The 24,210-nt window shown below is 44.5% G+C and overlaps 1 protein-coding gene across 5 annotated transcripts in view; it reads left to right on the top strand.

The window, feature by feature from the left end:
• Positions 1–24,210, top strand: part of LOC139746472 (DBH-like monooxygenase protein 1) — a 158,447-nt gene that overhangs the window by 114,943 nt on the left and 19,294 nt on the right. The window contains exon 1 of one of the 5 annotated variants that reach the window (XM_071657733.1): positions 1,110–2,040. The exons of 2 other annotated variants lie outside the window; for them this stretch is intronic. The gene's annotated coding sequence lies outside the window, so the exon portion shown is untranslated. Of the gene's footprint in view, positions 1–1,109; positions 2,161–4,040; positions 4,137–24,210 lie in introns of those variants that run through there. 2 more of the 5 variants (XM_071657736.1, XM_071657734.1) reach the window with 2 other exon arrangements.

Genomic DNA, 24,210 nt, shown 5'->3' with positions numbered 1-24,210 from the left:
CACACACACACACACACACACACACACACACACACTCAAATATTAGAAGTGCATTCAAGTTCATGGTTAAGGAAATATTTATTCAGGGAGCTGTTCACATACCACGTAAGACCAAAACTAGAATATGTTTCTCAAAGTTTGATCACCGCAGTAAAAGAGACACACAAATCTAAGAGAAGGCATAGAGGAGAACAACAAAGATGGAACCAGAATTAATGGAGATGAATAACAGGGAGAGGCTACAGACCTTAAATTTGCTCGCAATGAAAGAGAGAAGAGTGAGGGGTAATCTGATCACAACCTTTAATCTCCAGTTCCCCCAGCTGTCCCTGCTACCAACGAGAGGAAAAGGCTTGAGGTAGCAACAGTATCAACTTCTCCTGAGACCCTTGGCGCTGTGACGGATCTAAATGTTTTATTCTCACTCGTTTTCCTATTATTCCCATTCTCTCTCTCTCTCTCTCTCTCTCTCTCTCTCTCTCTCTCTCTCTCTCTCTCTCTCTCTCTCTCTCTCTGTCTCTCTCTCTCTCTCTCTCCTGCTGACCACCGTGCAGCTAGCAGGTCTCCCGCTGTCTTGCAGGGACTACTGTACCGTGTGAAGCTTTTTTTTTTTTTTCATTAATCTCTCTCGCGCTCTTCAGCCTTTCATGCCTTCACTCATGGCTCCGCGTGAAGGAGGAATATCTGCTTATTACACCACTAAAACTTTGCCTGTTGCACGTCTCTTGGACCTTGAGTCTCCACACTCTGGGGTCGTCTCGTTTAGGATTTGTCTCCCATGTCATTTTTTCTCTCTTTTGCCCACTGGTTTCCCAGATTTATGGAATATATTGTTATTTAATTGACGATCTGAATCCCTATAGCTAAGAGGCAGTGGCAACCTGAAGTTCCTCGGAGGAGGAGATTGCAAAGTACGCCAGAGGTAGATCGTTGAGATTCTGCTGCAGAGAGAGAGAGAGAGAGAGAGAGAGAGAGAGAGAGAGAGAGAGAGAGAGAGAGAGAGAGAGAGAGATGGGGGAGGAGCCAATGGAGCTGGGGATCACTGAGGGTGGAGGAAGGTTTGGGTCATCAACAGAGGCGAGGATCAGTGGCTGTCTGGCTGTCGCCGGTGGCGGGTCGTGTTCCCTAGTGCTGATGGACGATCGTGTTCCCCAGTGCTGATGGACGGTCGTGTTCCTCAGTGCTGATAGATGGTCGTGTTCTCCAGTGAGCTGATGGATGGTCGTCTTCCCCATTGCTGATGGACGGTCGTGTTCCCCAATGCTGATAGAAGTCGTTTTCCCCAGTGTTGATGGATAGTCGTGTGTCCCAGTGCTGATAGACAGTCGTGTGTCCCAGTGCTGATGGACAGGCGCGCGCGCTCTTACATCTGCAACAGATATTCTAACTGGTTTATATATCTTTTTTTCCGATAACGCAAAATCTCACCAGTCTTATGAACAAATTTAGATGGATTTGAAGTACAGTGTCCAGAACTATTCATAGCATTCCACCAACAGATACAAACATTAGAGTTTGGTCACATGAACTAGTGAACAGCGGAGGAGGTCGTCTGAACCAGTGAGTCTCGGTAGGTCGTGTCTGGCGATGCCTGAAACCTGGCAAGAAAACATTAGAAACCTCCCGGCAACCTAATGAGAACGAACGAAAGTAATTAGATTTTACTTCTAATGTGATCATATGGTATCTCACACATTAGTAGATTAGTGGAGTGTAGTTGCATACACCGAGTAGCTGTTTGCGCTAATTATAGCCATACGGTGATGTGTATATAATAAAATTTAAACGGTCAAAGAGTCGCAGGTTCATGTGCAGTTACCAGGGCAACAGCCAAGTCGTATCGTTGTGTGCATTCATCAACACGGCAGTGAGTAGTGATATAGTTGTGTACGTATATCAACAGAGGAGAGAGAACCATCCCATGGACACATAAGACCAACTCAAAGTTCCCTCTGACGAATCTACTCCGCTCTGGCCGCAACCGAAACTCGGGTTCTCCAGGAACACGACAGCAGATGATCCCTCTTGCCTACCTCCTGGGTACGTAAGCGACGGGTGGGGGAGAACCATTCACAAGCAGCTTGGGGGTGAGGGGGTGACGAGTCTCCGCTCAGCAGAGGTGTCTGACGCACCGCCACTACAAGCGGGGCTGATTATAAAGTACGTGGGTATCTTAGTCAATAAGTACTGCCATACTCCATCTTAGGTTTCCTGGTCACACTGCCTGACATTAAACATGCTTATATGACGCCAACAGCCTCCACACACACACACACACACACACACACACACACTAACTTTGCATCAGTGTGTGTGTGTGTGTGTGTGTGTGTGGCAGCAGCAGCGCTTTGTTATCATCTCAGCTCCTGCGTTTTAAAGTCATCGTTTCATGTGATTGTCTTATGCCCAGGTTGCTGATTGTCATACACTGAGCGAGTAACACTGAGCGAGTGGCACGCGGAGATTTCGTACAAACCACCCTGCAGTCACTTGCAATGCTCCGGTAGTAACATTCTTTTTCTTTTTTTTACGCATGGTAGATAGTGACTGTTGACTGATCCCTTCCGTTGCTATGTTGAACATCGTTTGGGCTGTGTTTAAGGAGGCCACAGTGTTGTGAAAAGCTCAAGAGATGTTACTTAGAGTGTGGTTGTCATTAAGGGAACCCATGGTTACTGTCGTTCTATTCCCATTAGCTAATTATATTCGTTGTACTAGGTATGAGCTGTGTGACTGAGGGCTTATGACTTATACTTCGGAAACAGAGGAAGGGAATGTCCTCAGCTTTCCTGATGCTGATGTTAGTAATCATGTGAATTGTTTTGATTGCTATAGTGTATAAAGAACCCAACATTTACTGGTCACCTGCGCCAAATGTACGTCTTTTATTCAACTCATTTTTCTATATTTCACATTTAACCAGAATCACTGAAAAGAAAATACATATGAATGGTTTTCCACTGACTTCGTTCAACGTTAATAGTCGCTGACAAAAGTAACGCGACAAGTCTTGAGTCTTCGAAACTGTACATGAACGACTTTAGTCCCCTGGAGTTAACTTTTCGAAGTACTCAGGGGAGTCTTTGAACCTCCGAAGTCTGACCGTCCTCTGCTGGTTTCGAAGTTTTCAGCTATTCAAACCCAGAGTCTCCTGATAATTATCACAGATAGTGCGCTTCACGTTAGCGACTTAGTGTTTTGGATTTTCTATTAGACGAATAGGTTACCTGGTGTGAATGCATTTATGAGAAAAAACATTACGAGGACAAGTCTTTAGCTAAAGGACAGCATTTCGCTTTGTCGAGCTTTAGCAAATCACCGACAGAAAACCAAAACATCAGCTGCTGACATGATGGAGTGGAGAAATAGCAGGATTGTAAAGTCTGAAGCAGAGTTTTTACACTTGTCTTTAACTTTGTGTATTCCATTGCAGGCTGCACACAGTAGCTGCTGCTTTCTCATGCCCCCCCCCCCCCCCTTTATCTAATGGTTAACAGTGCAAATATTTCAGAAAACAGTAGATATTATGAATCAAATTGAAGTATAAAGTAATGCGAAACGCAGAGTTTCTGTGTGGATATGTTGAGAACTTCACAGATGGCGCTGTGGTCGGTACTCAGTGCAGCTCGATACTGCAGCGAACAAGTTAGAAGGACACTAAGCAAATAATGTCGGTCAGTGTAGTCACCAGCTATGCCACGAGTGGTGATCTATTTCCCTATTCTGTTCACTTGTAGAAGCAGTGACTGAATACGCAACCAACTGACTGTTACGAGGTATTCTTAGACTACTGTTAAGGTTGTTTAGAATAAAAACAAAACACGATCCAGTCATTTCTCAAGGACGTTTTTCCCGAGGATTTGCAGTTGTCTATGGTCTACTGGTACAAGTAATAGAACTGTAATGCTTTGCATATTGGCAAGACGAAAAGACATGCATCTATGAATACTTTCGGGTGCTCAGAACGAGCGAACTAGCCTAGTCACCAAACAACTCTTCATCGCGCTCACGACACCGACCACCCGATGTTGGCAGCATGTTTCTCTCTGTTGGCCAGTAGCTCCTTAGACAGTGACGTGTTCACACTGGAGTCCTTCCTGTCCTACTGGCAATGCACTCAGCATAATCCAGACAAGGTATCTCCAGAATTACTGTGTTTTTAAAAGAAGTTTGATTCGGTTATGTTTTGGGCCGTCAAATTGTTAGATGTCTGTTTACAGTGTTAGAAATTTTGTGTTGACAAGTTTTTTATTTCAGTTCTGAGGAAATGGTATGTCTTTCTATTCACCTTTGTACATCATCATGTTTATGTGTATCTTGCGTAAAATAGTTTTTTTATGATTGAGTTATTTCTAGTCTAAAGAACGTTTGCTTTTCTTGTTTCGTGTTAATTTCATGGTAGTCTTTCATGGTTCAGTTGATTGAAGTTACGTTTCAGATTTCCTAAGCTTGCTTAATCCTTGGTACAGACTCTCTCACTGTAGGTATTACAGTCTTAGTGTCCAAAGTATTACAGTCATAGTATCCATTCCTTTTTGAGGGTGATATTGGTACAAGTAATAACGAAACAAGCCAATAGAGCTGAAGATGTTCACTCATGCCCTGATTATTTCTCAATACAACTGCGTTTTCCGAGAGACAGGATGGGTTGCGTGTGTTTCAGCGGAGCAAACCTGAAGGAAGCGAGGTGCTCTCAGTAAGTGAGTTATGGCTGCGGATTGAACCATGGGAGTTTGAGTTGCAGTATGAGAAAGGGGCAATTAAGAGTGTATGGGAGGCAGTGTCTCTTATGGCAAGTTGGACATATTTGAAAGTACAGTAATCCCTGAATACAAAAGAACGGAAGAGGGTAGTGTGTTAGGTAATGGTTTGGACATATGGGAAGGATGGGCGAAGAAGCACTGAAAAGGAGGATTTATGAGGCTGAATTGGAGGAGGAGGGGAGGGGTAGAGAAAACCGAGGGGAAATGGAAAGGTTGAGGCAATAAGATGCCGAAGGTTTGAATATTCACGAGAGTGAGATGCCTGCACGGGATGTAGTAAGCTGAAGCACTGGTATACGAAACCCGATATGCTGTCGGGGCTGAAACAAGGCATTTGAAGCAGCCAGGAGAGACTACGGTACTGGTCGGTAAAGTTCGGCTATAGATGGTAGGCTTTCGTTTCAGTGCATAGACGTTAGTCAGAGGTGGGGATGCAGGAACCTAATCAGGTGGGGATGCAGGAACTTAAGCAGATGAGGATGATGGAAGACCCTAAGCAGGTGGGGATGCAGGAGCGTCAGGGCGGGCGGGCGGGCGCTGATAACAAGATGTAAGTGTGTAAGCCATACTAAGCTGAGGCCGTGGATGGGCTCGACAGAGGGAGGGAGGGACCACCGTAGCTGCTATAGCGGGAAGGAAATTTTTTTGTGGGGAAAAATGTAGGTAATCTTGTGAGTGGGCGGCTTAGTGCTGACACCTTCACCTGCTCCTCGGCTACACTTTACGAGCGAAGGATCCAGTGAGGTAAAAATTTTGCTGTGTATATGACGGAACCAAGAAATTTACCTTCGAGGCGGATAAACCATGGTTAGCCGGATAAACCAGGCCGGGTAAACCAAGCCAGAAAAACCAAACATGGGGTTATCTTGCCCACGGTAGAAGCCTAGTAATTGAATACTGATGTTCATTATAAAAGAGCAGGTGTTACCGAACTCTGCAGTGCTCATGGCTACACCGTAAATGAAAAAGTAACCTTAGGCGGGGCTGTTGATGATACAGCACAGTCCCGTCGACGAACTAATCGGTTCAAAGGAGTCCATCCTGTCCCTGCTACTGAATGCAGTTCTTGGTTTGGAAATTGAGTTACAGTCCCAGGATCCCATCCACAAAAAATAGTATTGAGGCTTCATGATATATATATATATATATATATATATATATATATATATATATATATATATATATATATATATGTGTGTGTGTGTGTGTGTGTGTTTGTGTTTGTGAATTAAGTGCACATAGGCACAAATCATGGGAATTGATTTCGCCGAACTAGAGTTCCCAAGCCTAGCTCGCTCCACACGCTGACGCAAGGGTAGTGACGCCCAGTTCCCTTGTTTCAACTTCCTACCCTACTACACATCTCTTCCTTGTCTCCTGAGTGATCATATTCTGATCCTAGTAACTACTGACTGCTCTTACCTTCCATCTTATACTACCGTCTCCAATGACACTCATTTCACCACTTCCCTTCCCCTAACTGTCTCCCTATCCGGTGCCTAGCGACTATTTACTCTCCCCAGATCAGTTCATCTCCACTCCAACGATTCCCGTCGTATCCCAGCCTCGGATCCCTCCGCCTAACTCCCAAGTCCTAGGAGCTCCCAGGAGGATCCATTCCTGCCCTCCCCGCAGCCCCTGGGTCTCCGGTAGGATAGAAAGTAATCAGAAACTTTTAATATTCACTCAGATACAATCTTCATCGCTGCTTTAGTTGTTCGTCCCTCGCTCGCTCGCTCGCACGGTCTCGCCCGCTCCCTCTTCCCTCCGCCTACATTCTTTGCTGTGTTTGTTAGTGCCTTTGTCGCTCTTATTTCCAAGGTTGTTTTTAGCATTGTTAAGGGTCAAGAAGTTCTTCGTTACCTATAGTCGGGCCTCTCCAAAACGAGGTGGTATTCTATGAATGTTGGATCGAATGAACCAGTGTTTAGACCGAGCTGGAGAGATCTTGTAGGTTCTGCTGAGGATAAACATTAGATGAAAGACCATCATTGAAAAAACAACCTCCTCCTCACCGCGTTAATATGTCCCGCTGGCTCCCAATTATTAAGGTGTTTTCAAGCATAACGCGGCCAACTCCTGGTGAATGTCGTGAAAGGAATTCTTTTACTTTTCTTTTCGTCATACAAAGAAAATGTTGATATGAGAACAATTAGGCTGCGATCTTTCGCAGAAGCAGAGAGAGAGAGAGAGAGAGAGAGAGAGAGAGAGAGAGAGAGAGAGAGAGAGAGAGAGAGAGAGAGAGAGAAGAGCAAGCTCAGTCTCTGTCCTCTCGCGTAGATTGTTGATAAGTTTAAGCTCCTCACGGGAGCAGTTGCGGACGAGACTGCAGGAGAAGGAGTGCCTCCTGCGAGGGTCATACTGCTTGCTTGCTTGCCTGCCTTACTACCCAGTGTTATAATGATCGTCAGTGCACTGCGGGGGGATGTAGTGTTGACAAGCAACCCATATAATCCCTTCCCTCACAGTAAGCTTTAAGAGGACTGACTTGAAGACCCTAAAATTACTCTTCGGCTTTTAGACCCAATAGGAGTTAACAAGAGAACCAGATCGTTACAGTAACACACTATACGAAGATTTCTTTTTCACTTTATGCAGAGATTCAGTGACTATGTATATATGACAGTCTGAAGGTAAAAGGAAGGCGATGCAATGGCAACCTGGACAAAAAGAAAGTTTTTCCCCCCTCACTTGCATAATGGTAGGATATTGGAATGAGCTTCCGCCTAGGTGTAGTAATTGTAAAGAATATGAAACACTATCATGAGCCTCGTCTCTTCTGCTGGACTTTAGTTCCAGCTGTCGGGGCCATTTTCTTTGTGTGTGTGTGTGTGTGTGTGTGTGTGTCTTAGGGGATGGTGGAGGTGGGGGTTGGGTGGGGGTGGGGGTAGTGGATTAAACTTCTGAGAAGTAAATAGATTAAAAAGTCCACAAGTTCTTCGCTTTCTTATTTTTTTTGTGAGCGAGTTATAAGAGTACGTTTGCCATCAGACTTAAAGATCTTTCGTTGCCGTTTTAAAAGACTTTCTTTTTTTTATGAGTTAATCGCGAGGGTTTCGCTTCTTTTGTGATGTGAAGAGTTTTAAAAACAAACAGATTTGTTCAGCTGCGACCCTGCTCTGATTTCTTCATCTCACATACATCAACGATAGACTCCTACATGGCCTTCGTCAGGAGGCTGTGAATACGTCAGTGAGTATTGCTAGAGGAAGGAGAATGACTCCTGTAGAGCGTAGGTAGGTGGGTAGGCGGTCTACAACACATGGCATCATCATAGTCTATAAACTTTGCTTGTTCCTGTTGTGTGTGTGTGTGTGTGATCTTCAAATGTACATTGAGGATCCAAGGGAAGCCAGTAAGTGACGAGGGAGGCGTGCGGCCGTGTTCTCTCTCTACACATAGACCATAGCAGTTCAGTGTCAGTCAAGGCGGCCGATCAGTGTACATTCGCCTGTGAAAAAAAAAGATACTTTAATTAAACATGTTATATACGATTCCCAGGAGGTTCGACTAAACTGCAGCGTTTATCGTAAGTTATCTTCGATGATGACTAGATTTATAAGAAACAACAAGAAAGGTAGTGGTATGAGATGTTGTAGTATCAGTGTTGTAATTGATAACGATTATAATGGTGATCATAATGACAGTGAAAATATGTTAGAGGTACTTAGGTGTACACGGAGGATTGCTGGTCGTGTACATGGGGTTGTAGCTTGTGCATAGTCGTACACCAGGGGTAGGGGCATGTACATGAGGGATGGGGGGAGGAGGTTTGCACAACAGAGGTAAGGGTCTGTACATCAAGGGTCGGGTGGTGTTCACCAGGGTTAGCATGCTCTACATCCCGGGTAGTGGGTTTTACATTAACGGTAGCGAGCTCTGCCCGTGATATTAATGGTTTCGACGTGAGGGGGGAAAGCGGTTTCTACGACGGCCAATGGTTTCTATATCAGGGATGTGAGTTCTACGTCTGTGCCAGTCGGTTTAGCAGAGCTCTACATCAGGGTAGTCGTTCTCCATCAGGGGTAGCGGGTTCTACATCTGTAGCAGTGGGTTCTGTGTGGGTTCTATATCAGGAGCAACTAGCTGGTCTGTTCCGTGGGCCTGAGCTGTTCCGTTCCATGGGCTGGACGGAACATTTCCTCAAACTTATGAAAAAGAGAAGAAAAAAAATGACGTAATCTCTTCAACCATGAGCTTCACACAAACTTTGCTGAATAATTGCATCAACCTCTTTCCTCATTCTATAAGAATATGGCCCAATTCTTATGGCTGAATCCACACAGCTTGACGGGACAGTCTGGAAGATCAGTGCGCTGTGTCAAGTCAAGGATGAGAATAAGAAACTCGTCTCAAAACACTCACGCAGGCAAGTCTCCAGGCTCTATAATCTCTCTTAAGTCTCTCGCAGACGTCCAACAAAGTTTTCAAGTTGATATTTGTCTCCTTTCGTCTCTGGCGGAATTTGCATTTTAACTGGCGTCACGAAAATTGCCGTCGGGCGGAAATTGCACTTTTGTTAGTGGCCTCAATTACGGCCCAAGAGGCGGGCGGCGCGGCAGGCCTGGCGGAGGAGGAGGACGAGAGAGAGAGAGAGAGAGAGAGAGAGAGAGAGAGAGAGAGAGAGAGAGAGAGAGAGAGAGAGAGAGAGGGTGGGAGAGAGCGCGCGGGCATGACCGGACCCTTGCAGCAGTAAGTCAGGAGTCTGAGGACCTGGTCTGGTGAGTCCCGCCAACACCTCCTGCAGGATTTTCTTTTAAAACAATAACTTCTCTTGCTCCCTCGTACCCCCACCCTCAGATTGCCTTTGGAGAGGGAGGGAGGTCTGGGTTATAGGGAGGGCTGAAGCAGAGAGGCAGGGAGGGCTGAAGCGTAGAGGCAGGGGCTTCAGGGAGGGCTGAAACGTAGAGGCAGGGGCTCAGAAAGGAAGATTTTGCACCGAGGGCCGAGGCACAGATGCAGGAAGTGACGATTGGACTTTTGTGTTTCGGAATTGAATTTCAGGCACTGTGCCCTGCACGACAGCCAACACTGGACTCTGCACGGTAGCGAATGAACGTCTACGGCGGTTTATTCAACAAGGTTTACGTCTAGTTCTCGTGTAAGTTTCATAATTAGCAAATCGACGTCAACGAGTGAACAGAACATATCTTTATAGGTATATAAAGTGGGAGGTACTCTTCCTCCGCCACACCTCAATCGTGACAATAACTCTCCTCTCCTTCTGCCACTTCACCGTTTTTTTTCTCTCTCTCTCTCGTACATGCTCTGCAGTCGTCTGTGAAGCATATAAAACCTCTGGTAGGGAGGGTCAGAAGAATAACTCCTCCGCCCCTGGGGGGCGTAAGACCGACCCGTTCGCGTTGTAACTTCACGAAAACCGCCGCTACCGCCTAGCCGCACGTAGGCCAGTCTCTTAGCGTCGCATGAAAGCATTTTCATTACTTTCGGTACAGTTTACACCGAGTTTTGTTGCGGTAAATTGGTCCCACATTTTCACCCGTCGGAGCTCGGGAACACCGGCCCTATTGTGAGGGAGCGGAGGGATGATAATCAGCCCTTGTAGCCTTGCGGGTAGTTCATTATCCACGATGCACCTTCCCCAGCAGGTGTTGGTAATATTTACGTTCCCTCCTGGCTCTCACGACCTCTTAACCTGCCCCTGGACCAGCAGACAGCCACGGGGCACCCACCCACCCACCCACTCTATGCTCCTGACGTCTCAGCCTCCTGGAAACCTCCTCATACATTCCTCTCGTGTTCCACTGAGTGCCTCTTGTGCGCCACCTCTGCGTTTAACTGTACACCTGGCTGTTATGACTCCTTGGCTGTAATGGTTTGTGTTTCCCAGACCTGGATACGTCTTTTGGCTTCCTTTTTGTTGTCTACTGTTGGCTACATCAGTGGCTGGTTGTGTACTGTCCTGGCTACATCAGTGGCTGGTTGTGTACTGTCCTGGCTACATCAGTTGCTGGTTGCGTACTGGCCTGGCTACATCAGTGGCTGGTTGTATTCTGTCCTGGATACCTCACTAGCAGCAGGTGGGAGGACTTGGGCAGTAACAGAACCGTCCCCTTCTAAAACTTTTGCTCCCTTTTGATAGACCCGACTTTTCCTCCATCCACGCCACCACACATCTGTAGTCGTCCTAATAGTCTCCTTTCTGTTGAACACCATCAGACGTGTACCTCTCTTAAAGTCTTACTTCACCCTGAGACTCAACTGTATAATGCTGCTCTTGTTAAACTTTTCTTACATGTGTAATCTTCACTCACAGTTCCGTTTCAAAGGAAAGGTCTGTGTGTATTCCAGTACCAGCACATCTGTTGATCCGCCAGGAGGACTCTGTATTTCCAAACTTTGGCGTCATCTGGTCTGAGGTTTGTCTTCAATCTACCACTATTTTCCTTTGCCTCGACTGCTGCTTCCCCAAACCCTACCAGGTTTAAAACTTTTTTCGACTCTCTTAAGTTCCTGCCATGAGGCCGAGACATCATCTCATCCTCGAACTGAATTCTTCTACCAAGAAGACTTCACCATAAAGCACAGAGAATGGTTGAACTCTTCCTCATACATTTGGTAAGAAGACTGACTCTTTTACGTTATCCATTTCTAATGACGTAGAACATATCGTTACTCACCCTTGCCCATGTTCCAGACCGCCACAGCCGCTCTTCTAACCCTCTGGATTCGTTTTTCCATCCCTGAGTCTTTGTGTTCTTACGACATAATCTCGGCCCCCCTTTCTGGTCGGTTCTGTCTTGGCGTTTCCGTCTCTTTTTACTGTTTAAAAACCACAATTTTTCCCCTCTTGTAAACATGCATTGTTGCAGCCTATCCCAAAATGTGCGATTGTTCTAACCCATCCATTTACTGTTCTGTCGCTTTGATTTTCCCATTATATCCAGTCTCTGAATCCCTTCTCAACTCTAGTTTCTTTAAACTTCTTGAATCTCAGTCTCCCTTTTGAGAATTGATATCCTTCTTCAGGGTAAAAATCCCCTGGTGATATCCTTTCCGATCCTGCAAATGTCTGGTCTTCATCCCTGAGAGCCTTGGGAAAATCCTATGCCGTAGCCTTTGACGAAACCAAAAAGCCCTTTGACTGGATATGTCATCAGAGTCGCATCTCCAATTTCTCCTCCTTTCACTTTCTCATTTTGCTCCCTCCCATCTAGCTATGTCTGTGGCCAAGCTATATATGTAAACGTCGATGGATCAACCTTCCTCTCTTTCCCCATCAGCAACGTCGTCCCCCAGGTTTGTACCCTGACACATCTAACTCAGGTAACTTACAAATATAACTAATTATGTCTCTTAAGAAACTGGGAGATCTGTTCAGATGCTATTTTGTTTCCATTAATAGAAGGGATTGATTTGTTATTGGATGAGGTACTATGACATCTGAGGAGGTTCTAGTTCTACATACTAGACAGAGTCGGATCCAAAGCAGTCTGACTTATCACCTCTCACAGTCTAACATCGAAACTGGACCCGCTTTTCACCTACTCCGCAGTGTTGGTTTACTCTCTCGTTTCTATAGTTATTGCTCTGGATCTTGTATTCGAGAGGAGGTTGCCTGTGTGTCCCCGCTATTCATCACCTAGACCACACGACAAGCTAACGCGTCACTTGATTGCTGTGTGGGCCGTTGGCAACTCAGGGTTGCGACGTCTGTTTCTTTCCATACACCGCTAAACTTTAGAGTTTTTGAAAAAAACCTTCTTGATATCTTCCCTGACAATCAAGACTTCCCATATCCCTACCTCTTTTTTTTCTTCTTCTCCCGGCAGATCTTTCTGTTCCTCTAAAAACCCCTTAAATATATTTCCTCCTCCCTTTTCTCCCTCCCCCCCCCCTTTCATATTTCAGTGGCTTTTGTCCGTGACTCGAACCTCCAGCATAAAAAGAGATAAGTTAATCTTCTTCACACAGAACAGTGATGAAAGGTACAATTATTATCCATAATTCCCTCGCACTTCAAAAACTCACCATGCTAGTGGTTGCTTTCCATCTCAAAAAGTCACAGTCGCTTATTTTTCATTCGTATGGCAGTGAATTAATTATTCATAATTACATTCACAGTCTTGTGAAAATATACAGAAGTATCCTAATGGACAGTGGGGGCTGGCTGGCTCTCTCTCTCTCTCTCTCTCTCTCTCTCTCTCTCTCTCTCTCTCTCTCTCTCTCTCTCTCTCTCTCTCTCTCTCTCTCTCTCTCTCTGTCTGGTTGTGGGCTGCGAGGATTGTGAACGAAGACTGGTTGAATGTGACGGGAGGAGAGAGAGGGACGAGTTGAGAATGATGGAATGAACGTGACGGGTTAAGTGTGACGGGGAGAGGAGAGGAAAAAAAACAACGGAGAACGAATGGGTTAAGAACATGACATGAAGGAAGTGTGACGGGAGGGACATGACATGAAGGAAGTGTGACGGGAGGGACATGACATGAAGGAGGTGTGACGGGAGGGACATGACATGAAGGAGGTGTGACGGGAGGGACATGACATGAAGGAGGTGTGACGGGAGGGACATGACATGAAGGAAGTGTGACGGGAGGGACATGACATGAAGGAGGTGTGACGGGAGGGACATGACGGTTGAAGGAAGTGTGACGGGAGGGACATGACGGTTGAAGGAAGTGTGACGGGAGGAACTTGACGGTTGAAGGAAGTGTGACGGGAGGGACATAACGGTTGAAGGAAGTGTGACGGGAGGGACTTGACGGTTGAAGGAAGTGTGACGGGAGGGACTTGACGGTTGAAGGAAGTGTGACGGGAGGGACTTGGCGGTTGAAGGAAGTGTCACGGGATGATGAGAGTGACGGGAAATGAAGTTTAATGAGAGAAAATGTGATTGGTGGGGGACGACGTGTGCGAAATACGAGACGTCGTGAGATGATTGCCTGCAGCGGATGCTCAGCTGCAGGGTAAGTGTGGTAAGTACTGAGTGACGGGTCACTGGTGGTGGCAGGTTAAGAGACAGGTGAGTGAGGTGTGTCTAACGTGAGACAGGAGGAGATGGAGGTGGAGGAATAGATATAATACGATACAAAATAAAACATAGAATTATTATATATCTCGACATGAAATTGTTTTTGAAGGGTGATGGTTCGTCAGACTTCGGAGATCTTAAGTGGCTGTCACCACTTAACGAGGGTATGCACGTAACGAGGGTATACACGTAACGAGGGTATACACGTAACGAGAGTATACACGTAACGAGAATATACTCGTAACGAGAGTATACAAGTAACGAGGATATACATCGTTTATTACCTGAAATCCTCACTACGGTCAAAATTCATAAAATCAAAATTTATGATTCTCTCTCTCTCTCTCTCTCTCTCTCTCTCTCTCTCTCTCTCTCTCTCTCTCTCTCTCTCTCTCTCTCTCTCTCTCTCTCTCTCTCTCTCTCTCTCCATCCTGCCAGGCAAGGGCAGGGCGGACCACCATGGGTACAAAAGCCCAGCGGGAGGGCTTGTATGCCTCGACCTGGTCCTGCCATCAATCATTCGACCTGGTCCTGCCATCATCATTCGACCTGGCCCTGCCATCATTCGACCTGGTCCTGCCATCATTCGACCTGGTCCTGCCGTCATTCGACCTGGTCCTGCCATCATTCGACCTGGTCCTGCCGTCATTCGACCTGGTCCTGTCATCATCATTCGACCTGGTCCTGCCATCATTTGACCTGGTCCTGCCATCATCATTCGACCTGGTCCTGCCATCATCATTCGACCTGGCCCTGCCATCATTCGACCTGGCCCTGCCATCATCATTCGACCTGGCCCTGCCATCATCATTCGACCTGGCCCTGCCATCATTCGACCTGGTCCTGCCGTCATTCATGTATGTATGATAATTGAATTCAATGGCTCTCGACAGGCGGAATTATTTGTAAATTAGAATTCGTATCATGTACTTCAAACAGAGATACTGGATTTTGTATCTTTCCTTTTTTTTTTAATGATTATAATCAGAGGTGTTCAGCGTGAGGTCTTGCGCTTATGACCAGCCTGGTGTGCGCGCTCTCTCCCTGCCAGCAGCAGAGTGTAGTATTCACCTTAATAGAGGCGATAGTTTGTTCGGGACGACTTATACATCTGTCCCTGAACACTGGCTCACGACTCTATGGATAGAGAGAGACTAAAGGATGAATGCATGGATAGAGAAAGAGACAAATTACACCCCACTATGCTTGTAAAGAAGTCCTAGCTACGTCTCTTCGTTGTATATCAACTGACTTATGTTTCTTTCTTGGGTCTCCCCTGATGATGTGATTATTACACGAAAGTGCACTTGGGAACTTATCGTGTTTCATTTCCCCGTGGACTCATAGGAATATATATATATATATATATATATATATATATATATATATATATGAATACTTTCAGAGGAAAGTTGGAAATGATTTTTAGCCGTTGATATTTCACTGCGTAACTGAATCACTTCCATTAATGATACACTTTTTAATCAGTCCCAAAAACTGCAGTCATTAACAGATTATCTCAATTAAGTGACGAGATTATTTTGAACACGGCAACGTACACAGGGGGAAGTGAAAACATATTTTTCAAAACGTAAAATATATTCATTATGTTGGGCAAGGCTGCATTACGTGTTGTTTGTGTTCCTAGATAATCAGAGTAATTAAATGTAGAAATATTTATTACAGTCGGGGAAAAGTTGCACTCAGGTGTTGTATGATTTTCTCTACGTACTTGGAGTAATTACCTGATGTAATCACCGTGTTAATTGTTGTCTACTTCTGCTCCTCTTATCCTTTCCTGTATGTTGTTACTCGTTACATATTTCTGCAATATTCTTCTTCACAAAAGAAATGCCTTCCCTCTGTCTTCATTTAGTTATTCTTATTTCATTCTGTTTTCATGATTCACTTTTCCTCTTATCTCTTGATTCCTTCCACCTTCTTCTGGTTTGATTAGTCATTATCACTTATTATTCCCATTACCGTTCAGTCTCTCCTACCTCTAATATCACTCATCGAGTCTTCCCCCTCATGTGATGTTCGTCTTTCCCTCTGTAGTTTATTATCTTTCTTTCAGTAACTCATTTTTTTTTCTTTCTATGTTATTCAATCACTTTCGGTACCACTCATGTCTTTCCTTCCTTGCAAAATCTAGAAATCTAGAATTTCCGAAAACTTTTCTCTGGCGAAAAATTTCTTGTCGATTACGAACCTGAAGATTTCCATGTGTGGATTACAGGCCTTATTGTGGCTCTTGAAGACCTCCAAGAGACCTAAGATCCCCTGAAGACCTGAGAGACGTAGGCTATTTCAGGGATACTGTATGAATGGTGCCCTCTGCTTAGCAAAGGCCCTCCAGGTAGCCATTGCCAAAGAGGCACCACAAGATGAGCACTTCCTGCCGAAGAAGTCCGAGATGGGTCTCCACAAGAGGAACCACAAGGCTGACTTCCTCCTGCTGTAGTTTCCCTACGTGAGGTGGCCTTCCACAGTGGGCAACAGATGGTTGGTGTCACCTTTTGAAAAAAAGGTTCCTCGGATGATCCTTTTCAAGAGGTACCACAAGGTTGGCAGCTCATGCTGAAGGATCTACAGGTTGTCCTTCCTAAAGAGGTGCTACATCATCAGTATTTCTTTACACCTGTTCACTGAAGCCTCACAACTCGGACAGAACCATCGGCAAACATGCTCACACATCCTTCTCCAAACATCTCCCATTCTTAGAGTCCTCTCTATACCAGTGGATGCAGAACTCCGCTGACGGAGGTGCTTGTGCTAAGGTATCATCTTGGAGTCTGTCATAGATCCAGGTGGCTCCCACGCCAGAAAGAAGAAATCAAACCAGTTCAACAGATATAATTATATGATTGGCATCCTACCAATTGACGATGCTCATATACTATCAACCTTCTCTTCTTGAAAGAGTTTTAAGACGTCCGTGTCCACAAGACAGAGCCAGCAAGCAGATGTAGGAGTAAAAGTCAAAATCATCATGATTGCCTAAGCCACTGCGATACGAACAGTTTCCAGTCACTAAAACACGAGCAAAAGAAAAATGCTTCCGTGCCGCCCACAGACAGATGCCTTTTGAGAGATGTGACCACGAAGTCAAATGACATTTGTTACGTGAAATAGTAACAACAGGAAAAATGGGAAGATAGATCAACAGTTTCCAGATACATCACCTGCAAGAATGCGGTGGGTAGATATCTATAAAATCCATCACCTTAGCCAGGCTGGAGTGGCCACATACGCGTGTGTGGACTACAGACAAGAACGCCCTGACTGATTAGAGGAGCAGCAACGGCAACGCTGGATCCATACTGACCCGTGGAGAGGGTGGGTGAGTGTGGCCACAGCACCGACGTGAGGGTGTAATGATTGCTCTAGTGGAGCCACACTGATGGGAAAAGTTGGTGGGCCATTTCGGAAGGAGAGTGTGGATGTTATGTCATCTTCTGTCGTGTAATCCAAGGCTTAATTGTTGTACTGAGAGAGAGAGATTACGAAAAGAAAAGAAGGAAAAAGAAATTGAAGGTGACTTCTGTATTGACAGGCAGATGGAATAGACAGATAGACAGACAAGAGTGACACAGATAGCCAGACGAAAACAGAGAGATAGAGAAAGAAAGAAAGAAAGATTGAGGATAAGTATGTTGACGGCTTGGAGCGACCGTCTGGATGGCAAGGTAGGATTAGGAACGCAAATCCTCCCTCATGACAACTTTCTCAGGAAGGTGGAAGCTTTAATACTTACACACACACACACACACACACACACACACTGGCTCGTCGCGCTGAGTTCAAAATCCTCACCCAGGGAGAGACGAGAACTTCCCCCGTGTGCTTTGGGGGATTCACATGAATATGCTGGCGTGGTTCCGTGAGAGGCGAGGCTCGACACCGTGCAGCAGGGGGATGAACCGCTGCATCACAGAATCTCTCTCTCTCTCTCTCTCTCTCTCTCTCTCTCTCTCTCTCTCTCTCTCTCTCTCCTCCCTCGAGGCTTCGTCTGTGGCGGAAGATGACAATGCCAATTCCAGGCACAATCATGTGCTCCCTGAGCAGTTGTCTGTGACGTGTTGCCCACACCGCTTTCCCCCACTGAGCACTGATTTAAGCCAAATTTCATTCCCCTCCTCATAAAGGGATCTCCAACAGACCAGAACTGACCTTACAAAGTTAATGACCTGACTGGCATTTCGGTCACTAGACGCCTGCCATTTACAGGACCGAAGGCTGTCAATGTGTAAATCATTTTCGCTCGCCGGTGACAGTATTTCCGAGATGAAATTCAATATTACTTTTTCTGTCAGCAGATTTTTTTTTTTTTTTCATTTCTATTTTTTCCTGCCGTCCAATAAACCTGGAATCACAGGCGGGGGTTCTGAGTGGACGTGATCACTGTGTATCGCGCGACGGACTCACAGTTGGTTTGTCTCATTAGTTCTACCTGGAGCTTGACCTAAAAAATAATACGCCAGTGTAGAGTGACATGGGTGATGGTCGTGTGGTGAGGTAATGTGATTATTGTGCCGTTGCATGTTGCAATTTATCTCAATGTCTGCCTCTGAGATTAAGAAAATTGCTCTCCAAGGCTAAGGAGTCTTTCATTTGGTCATCTTGTCTCATCTATGTACTTGAGAATATTGTAGACGCATAGGGCTCATAATAAATGCACTTTGTTTCGGTGAGGTAGCGAGACAGGTGAAGAATGCTGACCGTTTTCGATTAGTGCTGAATATGCGAGTAGTAAAGAGACGCTGATGGCTACTCGAACAAATAAAACAAGAAAATCTGTTCTTATACTTGTTATCTTTGTTGCTCACTTACCACTCCCTTATCCCAGGAAAGAATATTATAACCCTAGACCTTGTACTATTAACATGGCCTCCGTATCATCACAAACAGCGTTTTCAACCTATGGATATTGAGTCAATTCCTCGAATCAATTCAATTACATCTGTAGCTGGAGATGGTTCAGGAGTCTCGTCTTTAACCCACCAGCCACTCATTCTACTTAGACGTCTTTTCCTGGTTCGATTTCTCCATGAGCTTTTTGCATCTTGCAGATCTACTTATTATTCCGTGAACCTAAACTGACTTAGAGTTACAGAGAGATGATAAGACACTCTGTTCTCAGGCAATTTAAAGAATTCAGACATATCACGTTGGGTAATCTTGTTGAGAACTTTGAAAGCCATGAAACACAGATGCTTCTCTATTCACTGGCTTAACGTATTCTACCACACTTTTCACTCCACTCAAAAGCCAGTGTGGTGCACAGACAGACAGACCACCCCCACCACCCCGCCCGTCGCATCTGTGTGGATACTGCGCCTCACTCTTCTGTGTTTCGGTGAGCAGTGAGACAGTATCTTTAAGCGTCTCACAAGTTTAAATGTTTAATTGGATTAAGGCAAGCTGTCCGTATTCTTAGCTCTCAACCTAGCTCAGGTATTTTACCTGGCTTGAAAGGATGATTTTCTTTTTATACATCAACTGAACCTCAGTGTATGACTAAACGTCCTCTCTTGGATGTAATGTCCCCAGGATCCAAACACCCTTGGAACTTAAAAGATTCACGAAGCTTTAGACTCGCGCTCGAAGCTTGTTGTGAGAAACAGTCCCTGAAGAAGAGCTCCATTTGACTTGACTCGCAGATGCATTAGTCCTGCTACCCCAGTCAGAGCTCAAGATGTACCCGAAGTGTCTCCAGGAAAAAAATAAATAAAGGGGGATAAGACCCAAGGAGGTGGAGGCTGCTGCTGCTGCTCCTGCTCCTCCTGGTCGTCCCTGAGGCACAGTGATGAATTCCTCACGCACTTAAGAGTGTCAAAGATCTTAGGAGGAGGTGGTGGCTGAGGGAAGGGTGGTTCCTCAGGGTGACATATTGTGTCCTCGTCAAAGAAGTTGAAAGATGTTGGATGGCAGCGTGGTTCAGGAATACTAGGAGATGGGGGAAGTTATAGATTAATATCATTATTATCATTATTATCATTATTGTTATTATCATTATTATCATTATTATTATTATTATTATTAGTAGTAGTAGTAGTAGTAGTAGTAGTAATAGTAGTAGTAGTAGTAGTAGTAGTAATGATATTATTAGAAGGAAGAGGAAGGGAAAGAATTGTAAAGGAATAGCTAATGTGAAGTGGAAATCTATACTGACTGTATAAAAGACAGGTTACACTGACGGTCAGAAATACAGGATACGTTGTCAGATAACATGAAGGATGCAGTGATAGAGGCAACGCTACAGGGGTGGCAGTAATCCTCTCAAGAAAGGTAAAAATGATCGCATGTCGGTCCAGACGCATCCAAGCCTTTAGAAAATGCTATTTTCTAGTTATTTTCTACTTCTGGGGCTGTCTCTGGGTATTTCATCGTCGAATTAATCAGAGTATGATTTTTATCTCTGTTGTCAGGTTTTTAGAAAACTTCAAACATCGTGAATGTGTCTTGGTACATCACTGGAACGAATGAGGAAAGTAAATTTGGTCTTCATTATGTGTCGGGGGCTTGCCATAAAAGCTGGCTTCAGTCCAGACAGTTTTCCAGCTACCGATATAGAGCACATACTCCTATTCATAATTACCATTCCTTTACCAATAATGGAAATATTATTTGGCCAATTCATTAGAGAGTCGGTATTACTCCAATGATACAAATGTGCAGGCAAATATGTGGGTACAGGTGAAAACATTGAACTGCAACATCTACCTACCATTCTCCCTTTCCCCAACCCCCCCTCCCCTCTTTTCTCTATCTCCTTCACTCTCTCCTTCTATCTCTCACTCTTCCTTCCTCCCTCTCTCACTCTCCCTCCCTCCCTGTCTCACTCTTCCACTCTCTCATTCCCTCTGATACCAGCCGTGATCACTGTGTTCAGCGGTAGAGTGACACAGACCCAGCAAAGTTGGACTGGAAATGTTGTACGGAGTTCTGGAAAGAGGACTGGAATGGAGACGGGTTTTCAGACGCTTTACCTCACGTACACCCAACTGAAAGCTTTCCGTGTCCAGCCCGAATCTTCGGAGGAGGTGTAACTGGGGACAATCCGTTCGCCCAGCGAGGAGAGACAAAGGAAATAATGCGAGAGAAGCGGAGGAATGTTGAGCTGAGTCATCGACATGTCTGAGAATTGAATTATCGGTTGAACAAAGGAATTCGTTGAGGGAGAGGAGGTAGAGCAGTGCAGACGAGACGAGGGACACATACGATATACTGAAGCTGGCGAGGGAAGGAGGGAGAGGTTGATGTATCAAACAGACCGACCATAGAGGAAGGAGGAACAGGGTGAAGGAGCGGATCTAAAGGAAGGGGAGTGCGGAGATGAGGGCCTCAGAACCACACACACACACACACACACACACACACACATATATAGCTTGGTTGATAAACCGACAGATAGAAAGATAACTAGATATTTGAAGACAGAGAGACTGACAGATGGACAGATAGAAATGTCTAGACAGAAGAACAGATTGAGGAGGAAGAGTTTCAGTTGCACGTTTTGACCCCAGTAGTTAGATATTCAAGGGAGAGAAAACGCGTTAGCGAGTTACACTAAGAAAAGTTTTGACATGAAGTAAGTTCTGGAGTGTTTTTGCGTCAGACAGTAAATAAGAAATGGAAAGAATGTAGTCGACCTCTCAATTTTTCATCTGTCCTTTTGTTCAGACGTTAAGAGAAAGTTCATGAGCGTTATGAGACGACATTTCTCACATACATCCCGGGATGTCATGAGACAAGAGGTCTTTAAAGGTCACAAAAAATAAGTAAGGAGACCTTGTGTGTCAGGTTATTAGTGGGTCATGAGACAGTTAATGAGATCTCGAGAGATATAGCCCTTGAAACATAGACCATGTGACGCAGGTCATGAGAAATGTCGTGAGACGCAGATAATGGAACACACAAGTCATTATACGCAGGTCATGACCTAAGACAAAGTTCACTGTACAGTATAAGTCTTAAGAGTTCGTTAGTGTATGACCCTCTCTTGTACCACAGTTGGGTTGTTTCTCCTTGACAAGTCATCATCCATTCGCTCTGTTAGGAATATTAGTCTGTAGTTCAGTACAATTTCTCAGTCGCCTTTCTTGAAGATGAGCACGACATTCGCCCCTTCGGCACGAGGCCCTCCGTTTCCGACGTATTGAACAATATTTTTTGGCACATATGGGAAAACACTTCGTCCAGACCACAAGCCTCCTAATGGATCAAGGAGTTTTCATAGTCTGGTCATGTTTTCCTGCACCAATTTCGGTAGCTTTCAAGGTTTCCTCCCTATCCCATCTTGGTGGTGCAGGGGCAAAAGTGTCTACCGCTGGGAAAGATCTATAGTGTGATGTGAACCATGTTGCTCTCGTAGGGTAACGTTCATACTAATTATTGTTCTGATCCTTTGCTTGCCATATCTCCGCCTGTGCTCGTGAACTGTGCCACAAAGGTAAGCCCTTTAAATGGCCCATCATTAAGCTGTCTTCAGTTTGTTACTCGACTTATACTTTTGGGGTCAGATATCATGAAAGAAACAATATTTTCTTATACTTTTGTGATCAAATATCATGAAAGAAACAATATTTTCTTATACTTTTAGGATCAAATATCATGAAAGAAACAATATTTTCTTATACTTTTAGGATGAAATATCATGAAAGAAACAATATTTTTTTATACTTTTAGGGTCAAATATCATGAAAGAAACAATATTTTATTATACTTTTAGGGTCAAATATCATGAAAGAAACAATATTTTCTTATACTCTTAATCAAATGTCATTAAAGAAACAATATTTTTGTCAATTACTTGGCCATATTTCAGATTATCCTTGAAAAGTTTTAGTAAAATGATAGTTTTTCCCCTAAATAACCCCCACATAATGTAGGGCGACAACTCTAGAAGTTGACCGTTATTGCGTACCCTTCTCCAAAGGTCAAAGGTCACTGAGACTCACATTTTGCCACTAATCAAATGTCTTTCAGAAACAAATTTCTCGAGACATGTTTATGCAAGGAGAACATCATACCTTACCCAAGGTCTTGCCTCACCCTTTGGGGGTTTTGGCCTTAGACATGGCTACAACAGACGTCTTTAAATCATCGGCTAATGATTAATCTTGATGAGTCTGGGCCAGCCAACCAGCCAGCCAGAGCGAGGGTTGCTGTGCACTGCAATTGCGTTGCACACTTCCGTGTTCTTTGTTGGGTAAATTGGCAACGTCGGGTAATTTTCATGTATTCCCTCTCTGGTAATTCCTGTTGAGAACTCTGCAGGGAATCCTTAAAGGAAGGCTTGGTTAGGTTGAGTTTTTTTCATATATGTATATATAATTTTCAACCCCCACGTTATTTCTCTTTTTTTTTCCAAAACTCACAATGAACAGTAGCTCTCCTCATGCATCCTCCAGCAGACATGGTAATGAAATTTTCCTTCTTCATTCATTATTTCAAAGTCTTGTCTATGAAAAGGACGCATGTCGATAAGTGCTCCATCTTTCCTTCTACAGGAAAGGTAAAGAGAAAAAAAATCCACGCGTAATTTAGAGCGAGGAAACTGATTAAGACTTAGTAGTAGTAGTAGTAGTAGTAGTAGTAGTAGTGGTAGTAAAAGTAGTAGTAGTAGTAGTAATAGTGATGGTAGCAATAGTCGTAGCAACAGTAGGCAGCCAAGAAATATACGCCTCCCTCTCCTCTCCTCTGTCACTGCCAGACAGACGTCACATCAAAGTTGATTCTGCTGTTGAATGTCACCTGGTGGTGTTGCCCAGCCCCGCGCGGCTCAGCGTCCACAGGACGCCACACCAGACGTCGTCCCTCGGTGAACTGAAATACTCTGCTGATCTTTTGACACCAGGAATGGTGACTGATTATGAACGAGCCAGGAATGGTGACTGATTATGAACGAGCCAGGAATGGTGACTGATTATGAACGAGCCAGGAATGGTGACTGATTATGAACGAGCCAGGAATGGTGACTGATTATGAACGAGCCAGGAATGGTGACTGATTATGAACGAGCCAGGAATGGTGACTGATTATGAACGAGCCAGGAATGGTGACTGATTGTGGAAGAGGTGGTGATTGTGAGGTAATTTTTCTTCGATAATGGTTGTGATGCTGTCCTCTTTTGAGAAATCGTGTTGGCTTTCGCAATTGCAAATGATAATCAGCTTTTCTTTTTCACTGTATTGTTCTCATCAGTATTTCCTCTAAGCCTTTCCCTTATGATAATTATATATATATATATATATATATATATATATATATATATATATATATATATATATATATATATATATATATATATATATATATATATATACACACACACAATGTGTGTTTGTGCATTTATTTGTATATACTCACGCTCACTAATGAAAAAAAAAAAAATACTGGTTCAGTGTAGTTGGAATTCACCGCAGTTAAAAATGTGTGTCTGTAAAACTG

The sequence above is a fragment of the Panulirus ornatus genome, chromosome 65 (genome assembly GCF_036320965.1).
Source record: "Panulirus ornatus isolate Po-2019 chromosome 65, ASM3632096v1, whole genome shotgun sequence".
In the NCBI taxonomy this organism is placed as follows: Eukaryota; Metazoa; Arthropoda; class Malacostraca; order Decapoda; family Palinuridae; genus Panulirus; species Panulirus ornatus.
Note: the sequence above shows the minus strand (reverse complement) of the source record. Positions and strands in the feature narration are given on the sequence as shown.